General features: G+C 43.4%; 1 pseudogene; it reads left to right on the top strand.

The window, feature by feature from the left end:
* The first annotated feature begins 1,973 nt into the window (after positions 1-1,973).
* On the top strand, positions 1,974-6,302 carry LOC120224187 (annotated as a pseudogene).
* Positions 6,303-7,816: the final 1,514 nt, after the last annotated feature.

The following is a 7,816-nucleotide window of genomic DNA, read 5'->3' as shown; positions in this document are numbered from 1 at the left end:
ACAACATTCCTGACCAAATGATTTCCCAGTGCACTATTTGTAAATCCAGGGAAATCTCTGGAAGAAATCAGCATACCCCAGGAAGTCTTCCTAGGCCCACACTACCCTCTGTGGTTGAATAAATGGATTTGATAGATGTGTCCCCTCCTTGTGATATTCTCACTATTTGATCACTGCCTGCATGATCAGTGAATGGGCTCATGCTCTCTGACTAGATGTGATGATGCCACAGCAGGTAGTAAAGAAATTAACACCTCTGTTCCTCATGTTTCCATTCCTTATGGATTCAATCAGACAAAGAAATTTATTTTACAGCATGCGTGAAGCCACCTGCTTACAAAAACTCTGGGGTTTTTGTAATTTCATACCATATATGATACTCAATTATCAGCACAAATGGAACATAGAAGTCTAGACAGGAGACAGACTGTAGGAAAAATATCAAGAAACTAACCATAACCCTTATTAAGGTCCGAAATACTCCAAAGAGGGGACATGGATTGACCCCTTTTGAAATAGTGTTTGGTTGTCAAAGCCTACTGGCATCTCTAAACCTTCAACTCATGGCTGAGTGAACAATGTGATGCTATGACTAACTCGAGACAAGGACTCTCTAGTACACCTGGAGCATATCACCAACAGGTAAAAAAGATATGGCCTCCACCAACTGGTGAGGCTCACCACACCTGTCCACCAGAAGACCAGGGAGACCTCAAGGTCTTCAGAAGAGAACATGTGCCATCACCTCTCTGGGAAGGACCTTATGAGGTGCTGCTCACCAGCTACACCACCATCCGAACAGAAGAAAAACCCTCCTGCATTCTTGCAAGCCATGCCCAAATAGATTTTATTTAAGATTTTATCGGGGCACCTGGGTGGCTCAGTCGGTTAAGCGTCCATCTTTGGCCCAGGTCATGGACTCATGGTTCATGGACTCAAGCCCCACGTAGGGCTCTGTGCTGACAGCTAGCTCAGAGCCTGTAGACCTGCTTCACGTTCTGTATCTCCCTCTCTCTTGCTCATGCTGTCTCTCTCTCTTTCAGAAATAAGTTAAAAAATTAAAAAATATTTTATTTAAGAACAAGTTCTCATATCAAAAGTACACTGATGCAACATTAGAACTTGCGTTTTCTCTCTGTTAAAAAGGACAAGGGGCGCCTGGGTGGCTTAGTCGGTTGAGAGTCCGACTTTCGCTTAGGTCATGATCTCGCGGTTCGTGGGTTCGAGCCCCGCGTCGGGCTCTGTGCTGACTGCCAGCTCAGAGCCTGGAGCCTGTTTCAGTCTGTGACTCCCTCTCTCTCTGACCCTCCCCTGCTCATGCTGTCTCTCTCTCTCTCTCTCTCCTAGAAATAAATAAAAATATTAAAAAAAAAAAAAAAGGACAAAACATTTTCTTAAAAGTGTTAGCTTGAGGCACCTGGGTGGCTCAGTCGTTTAAGCATCCGACTTCGGCTCATGTCATGCTCTCACAGTTCCTGAATTTGGGCCCCGAGTCAGGCTCCGTTCTGACAGCTCCAAGATTAGAGCTTGCTCAGATTCTGTGTCACCCTCTCTCTCTGCCCCTCCCCTACTCATGCTTTGTATGTGTGTACCCTCTCTCAAAAATAAATAAACATTAAAAAAAGAGTCTTAGTTTGCTTATTAGAAAAAATTATAACCAAAGATTTTTCTTACCTTTAATCGCTTAGAAATACAAATTTTCTATGCTTCATCTTTATCAGATTATTAAAGAAAACTGAGTCTTAATATTAAAAGAGCTAAGGTTTGTTCACTATGGTATAACTTGCAGCATTTGCCTTTAAAATTTTTATTCTTGGCCCTCCTCTCTCCAGGCATCCTCATGAGAGTAACATCTTGCTTAAGCCATGGTGGCAATCCTTGATAATTTCCATGATGTCCAGGGAATTATCCAGGGAAATATAGAGTGACCCAGAAATCCAAGTACTTCCTTAAAATCATCACCTTTGGGATGATCATCCTTCATTGTGGGAGCAGACAACGTGGGTTCCAAGAAGATGCAGTAGATCTGCATGTATTTCCATGGAAACCCTGTGGTGCTGCTGTGGCATGAGCACCATGATGTATAGGCCATCTGAGGACATCTGGAGAACAGCCAGCTCTGGAGAAACTTTTGCCTCATATCTGGGTGAATGTGGGCTTTGTGCTCACCAAGGAGGACCTCACCGAGACCAGGCACATGCTACTGGCTGATAAGGTGCCAACTGTTGCCTGTGTTAGTGCCATAGCCCCATATGAAGTCACTATACCAGGCCAGAACACTTGTCTGGGGCAAGACCTTCTTCTCCCAGGCTTTAAGCATCACCACTAAAATCTCCAGGGGCACCGCTGAAATCCTGAATCACATGCAGTTGATTAAGACTGGAGACAAAGCGGGGGCAGCAAAGCCACACAGCTGAACGTGGTGAACACCTCCCCATTCTCCTCTGGGGTAATCAATCAGCAAGTATTTGACAATGGAAGAATCTACAGCCCTGAAGTGCTTGACATCACAGAGAAAACTGCATTCTGTCTTCCTGGAGGATATCTGCACTGTTGCCAGCGTCTGTCTGCAGATAGGTCATCCGATTGTTACATCATTGCCCCATTCTATCATCAATGGATACAAGCAGGTCCTGGCTTTGTCTGTGTAGACTAATTACACCTTCCCACTTGCTGAAGCCATCACCACCACTGCTGCACCTGCTGCTGCCATAGCCCCGGACAAAGTTGAAGCAAAGGAAGAGTCAGATGAGGTGGACAAGGACATGGGACTTATTGGTCTCTTGATTAATCACCAAAAAGCAACCAATTCATCCCACTTTACTTCTCTTCAAAAAGAAATATTTTATTGTCACTTGGGTTGAATATATAAATATTGTTGCATGATGAACTGTGATCCCATTTAATCAAATGTTCAAATATTTTGATTTTTTGTAAAACAGGCATTCCAAAATCAAATTCTAAATTGAAGTATTTTGACCACAATGCAACTAAAATATTCCCGAGGATCCATGGACCATTTGCAAGAGATTTGGTCTCTTTATAAAAACGAAGATATTATACTAATTAATAATTATGTGTCTCGCCTGCAATGAGACTGATGGAACTCTTGAGTACAGGTTTCTGATAACCTTAGGATCATAAAGCCGAACTGGGTAAGAAGTTCTAGAATGAATGGAAGATCTGGATTCAACCAGAACAAGAATTAATAACATGGGATTGAGTGAACGGAGGATGCTTCTCATTTTATAACTTTTTTGAAACATTGATGATTTTAAATGTTTTTTCCAGTGTTAAAGAAATTATTTGAAGTTATGACTTATAGCCATTTGATAAAATATGCCTGTGTGAACAGACTGAGACATTTAAATTGTTCTCCCTACCTGATCTGCCCAGAATTCAAAAACGTTCAGTGAGTAATCTCATATTTTCATGACAATATGCTAATTTGTAGAAGTTGAATAAGAATCTGCTCTCTTTGTAACAGGGCACATTTGGAAACACTGGTTACCCCACTAAGGCTTTGACTGCAATGTCATATTCGAGGAGAGACTTGCACAGACTCAGATATGACCAGAGGCTGAAAGAACTCAGACAGACTTTATGGAGCCAATAAAGCCCCTTGGAAAAACAGCCTGATACTTATATCTGAGTCTATAAGCAAGACAGGTAGTTTTCATCCATTGCGACAAAGAGACAACAAATTCACGATGAATTAACAGGATGAAGAAAACAGATGTACGGTAGCGTTAATTTCAAGGAATCCTAAGAAATTTTTTTCTCATAAGCTATCATTACAGCAATTTCATTATAAGCCAAGTTAAAATAAAGAAGAAGAAGAAGAAGAAGAAATCTACACTTTGCAAACAAATTGGTCTTAAATTTGGCTGTCCTTGGTAAAACTGAGGTAAAACAAAGAAAAATTATATTTCAATAACACACCGTTGTGGATATTAGTGTCTAATAGAGTTCACTATGAACTGGATGAGATCCTAATTTCTTCTAGTTTCCTGCAAAGTCTGTCTACAAGTCTCCAAACTAATGCTTTCTGCTTTTTTCTATTCTTTTTACTTGGAATCACTGGATAACCAAAACTACCCTTTTCCTAAAGCCCTCCAAATTGAATATGAACTTGATGTAACCTTCAGAGAAATCACCACAACATCTCATGTGTAGACAATCTTCATGCCTGTTCCTCTATGAGCCACTCGGACAGTCTGTCAGCCTGCCACTACCTACTCTTATTCTGTCTAAGATGCTTTAAGCCCAGCATCTAGAAATTCTTTCGACTGGCTGCCCTGGAACTCAGAAAGTTGTTTATAATTTGATCCTTTTATTAACCATTATTTTTATTGTATTGCCATAGAATTGCCTCTTATTTGTTACCTGATTATTTGAAGCAGAGGCCTCATTCTAAGAACATACCTGCATCATCTCTTCCTGAAATGAATTTGACTGAATTGACTCATTGTCAGAACAAAGAAACTGGAGTAAGGAGATAAAACCATCTATCAGCTCAACTTTGAATGTGTGAATCTTCCAAGAAAGTTGCAGAGGAAGGAACTGTATTGAACAAAGGCAGTCCACCTAAAAATGTGGACCAAAAATCTGGGCTTACTTGGCCGGGGGACAAAACCAAGCTTCCTAGCTGCCAGAGCCATTTCAGAGCCTCTGAAATAAGCCATTTTATTTTATTAAAAAATTTTTTTATGTCTTTATTTTGAGAGAGAGACAGAGATTGGGCAGGGGAGGGGCAGAGAGAAAGGGAGACACAGAATCTGAAGGAGGCTCCAGGCTCTGAGCTGTAAGCACAGAGCCTGATGTGGGGCCGGAACCCACAGACTTTGAGATCATGACCTAAGCCGAAGTCAGATGCTTAACCAACTGAGCCACCCAGGCACCTCTGAAATCAGCTATTTAAAATGTGCGCTGCTCTCAAAGACACACAGGACCACAAGAAAAAATGGAGATAGATGAACATTAACACTATCAATTAATATTCCAGACTTTGAAAAGTACATGTTTCAACCTAACCTTATCTATAAACCACACTGCTCTTTTTTTATTTTCTTTTTTGAGAGAGAGAGAAAGAGAGCACAAGTGAATAAAGGACAGAGACAGAGGGACAGAGAGAGAGAGGGAGAGAGATAGACAGGGTCTCACCTGAAGCAGGACTCAAGCTCACCTGATGTGTGACTCGGACTCATCAACTGTGAGGTCATGACTTGAGCTGAAGTCAGATGCTTAAGGACTGAGCCACCCAGACACCTCTGCTCCTTTATTTCACGTGGCAACAGAAATATAAAGGGTTCCCAACTAAATGGTCAGAATCAGTTGGGCTTGGATCCCTAGCTCTTCTGTCACTGTGCTTAGTGACAGCACTTGTTCATAAAATTCTGCCACACAAACACACACACGTGCTTGTTGAAAAATCATAGAAAATCGGATGGTGCATCAGAATTCCAAGTTCTCATCAGCATTAAAGGTCTTCTTCCCAAGTTTCAGAGATTGTGAATTAGAAAGGGCAATCCTATATCTGTCTGTGATAATGGAACAAGGAAGGGCTCAATACCACTAGGCAAGCTTTGAAAACACTCTAGTCAGGAGGAGGGGGCAAGATGGCAGAGAAGTAGGGAGCTCCGTACATTGCACTCGCCCCCATATCTCACAAGGAAAAGATCTGAAGCCATAGGAAACCTTACAGAACCCAAGAGATTGGGAGAAAAAGGACGCAGAATCCACTGAGAAAGCCTTCTAACAACGTGAGTGCGAACGGGGGAAGATAAAATCGGGCCAGGATCGGAAGCTCCAGGGACAGGGGCGATCCCCCTCTGCGGGGAGTGAGAGGGGAAAAAGAGAGTCTGAAACCACTCAAGACACGGTCCCTGTCGCTGGGAAACAGAAAACCCTCCGCTCAGGGCACAGAAGGACCATGCGCGCCAAATCCCTGCGCGCCAGGTCCCCGCGTGCCAACTCGTCCCGGAGGGACTGCGCGCTGACCACTTCTTTGTGCTCCTGGCTGACTGGACGCTTAGAGGAGCTGTGTGCCTACCGCGCCATTGTGCTCCTGGCTCCCGGACTCCTGGAGGAGCCTCACGCGCGTGCTGGGCCTCCGCGCTCCTGGCGGGCTGGAACACTAGAGAGAAGGCAAAGAGCTTAAAAACTGGGAGATTTGCCCGCGAGTTCGTATTTCAGGTGAGGAGACACAGAGGGACCTGGTTTCCCGCTCTCCAGCAGGCCTGGCCTGGCCCGTAGGCAAAACCCCGCCTGTGCTCGCCAACCCGGCCTGGAGGAGAAGGTAGCTGCGATTCTGGCTCCAACCCCAGGGCTAGGCAAGTGGCTTGGAATTGCCCTGAGGGGATCACCTGCGAGGTTGTGTCTATGGTAACTTCAGTGGGGCAAGCAGACTGGGATTTGGAAACTAGGGCTGGCCTGGGTTAAAGAGCGCAACCCACTGTGCCCCTGACCCGGCGAGTTTAAACACCCAAAAAAGCAAGGTGCAACGCTTGGTTCAAGAAGGGACTGGAGCGCCGCCACTCTTCTCCCCACAACTAGCAAGGCAGAACCCCTGCCTGAGGCAATGGATCACACCACGCCCATCCCTGCTTGAGAGCTGCCCTTCCCCTCTTTTTTTTTTTCTTTCTTTTTTTTTTTTTATTTCCCAGAACACTGACTTGATTAACTCTGGTTACCGGCTTGCTTAAACAGTCACATTTATTCCATTCTGTAGATGTAAATTCTACAACTACCGACATTTTCATCTCTTTCTTTCAGGAGTAATTAGACTACATAGTCTCTCTGGATAATACCAGCGTCCTTCTCTCACCTATCCAACCATATTCCACCCTTTAGTTCTTTGAAAAAAGCTTCTTATCCCTTCTGCCTATTCATTCTATTTCCAATTTTGCCTCATCCCTGCCCTGTCTTCTCTCTCTTTCTCTATGCTCTTCAACCAGCACTGGATACGCCCGGCTATTTAAATGTAGCTGGGAAATCTGATTATATGCTTTAAACCATTCTTTGTCCATCCGTTTTCTACATTTCTCCTTTTCTTTTCTTTTTGACCTTCTTACGTATTTTTTTATTTTCTATTGTTTGACTTCCCTCCTCCATCTTTTCTCTTAACTTTTGCATTTTCCCTCTCGGTTTGCAAGTTAGTTGGATTTGTCTGTGCGTTTCTATGCCTCTGCTCCTTGTGTGTTTGTCTGTTTTCTTCTCCACGGCTACCTCAAAAAACAAGCCAAAGTACACATGATGGAGAGTCCCAAATATCACTACGAGTAGGAAAATAAAATAATAAAGGTCTCAACAAGAGAGACCAAGAGATACCACTCAAAAAAAAAAAAAAAAACCACTCTCTGAAAGGAGAGGACCTGGACAAAGAGCATTATTAGATACAGCAGTGCTCACAGGTGCAGAGAGCATAACAAGTCTTTAAAACTAACAAAAGCCAGAAAGCTAATTAAAATGACAAAACGAGGGGCACCTGGGTGGCTTAGTCAGTTAAGCGTCCGACTTTCGCTTAGGTCATGATCTCACGGTTCGTGGGTTCGAGCCCCACGTCGGGCTCTGTGCTGACTGCCAGCACAGAGCCTGGAGCCTGTTTCAGTCTGTGACTCCCTCTCTCTCTGACCCTCCCCTGCTCACGCTGTATCTCTCTCTCTCCTAGAAATAAATAAATAAAATAAAATAAAATGACAAAACAAAAGACCTCTCCTCCAAAGAAATTCCAAAGAGAACTGACAGCTAATGAACTGCTCAAAACAGATATAAGCAGCAACACTGAAAAAGATTTTAGAATAATAATCATAGAATT

Source organism: Hyaena hyaena, unplaced genomic scaffold, assembly GCF_003009895.1.
Source record: "Hyaena hyaena isolate Hyena2069 unplaced genomic scaffold, ASM300989v1 scaffold_1128, whole genome shotgun sequence".
NCBI classification, from domain to species: domain Eukaryota; kingdom Metazoa; phylum Chordata; class Mammalia; order Carnivora; family Hyaenidae; genus Hyaena; species Hyaena hyaena.
The sequence above is the reverse complement of the archived record's forward strand: the minus strand, read 5'-3'. Positions and strand labels throughout refer to the sequence as shown.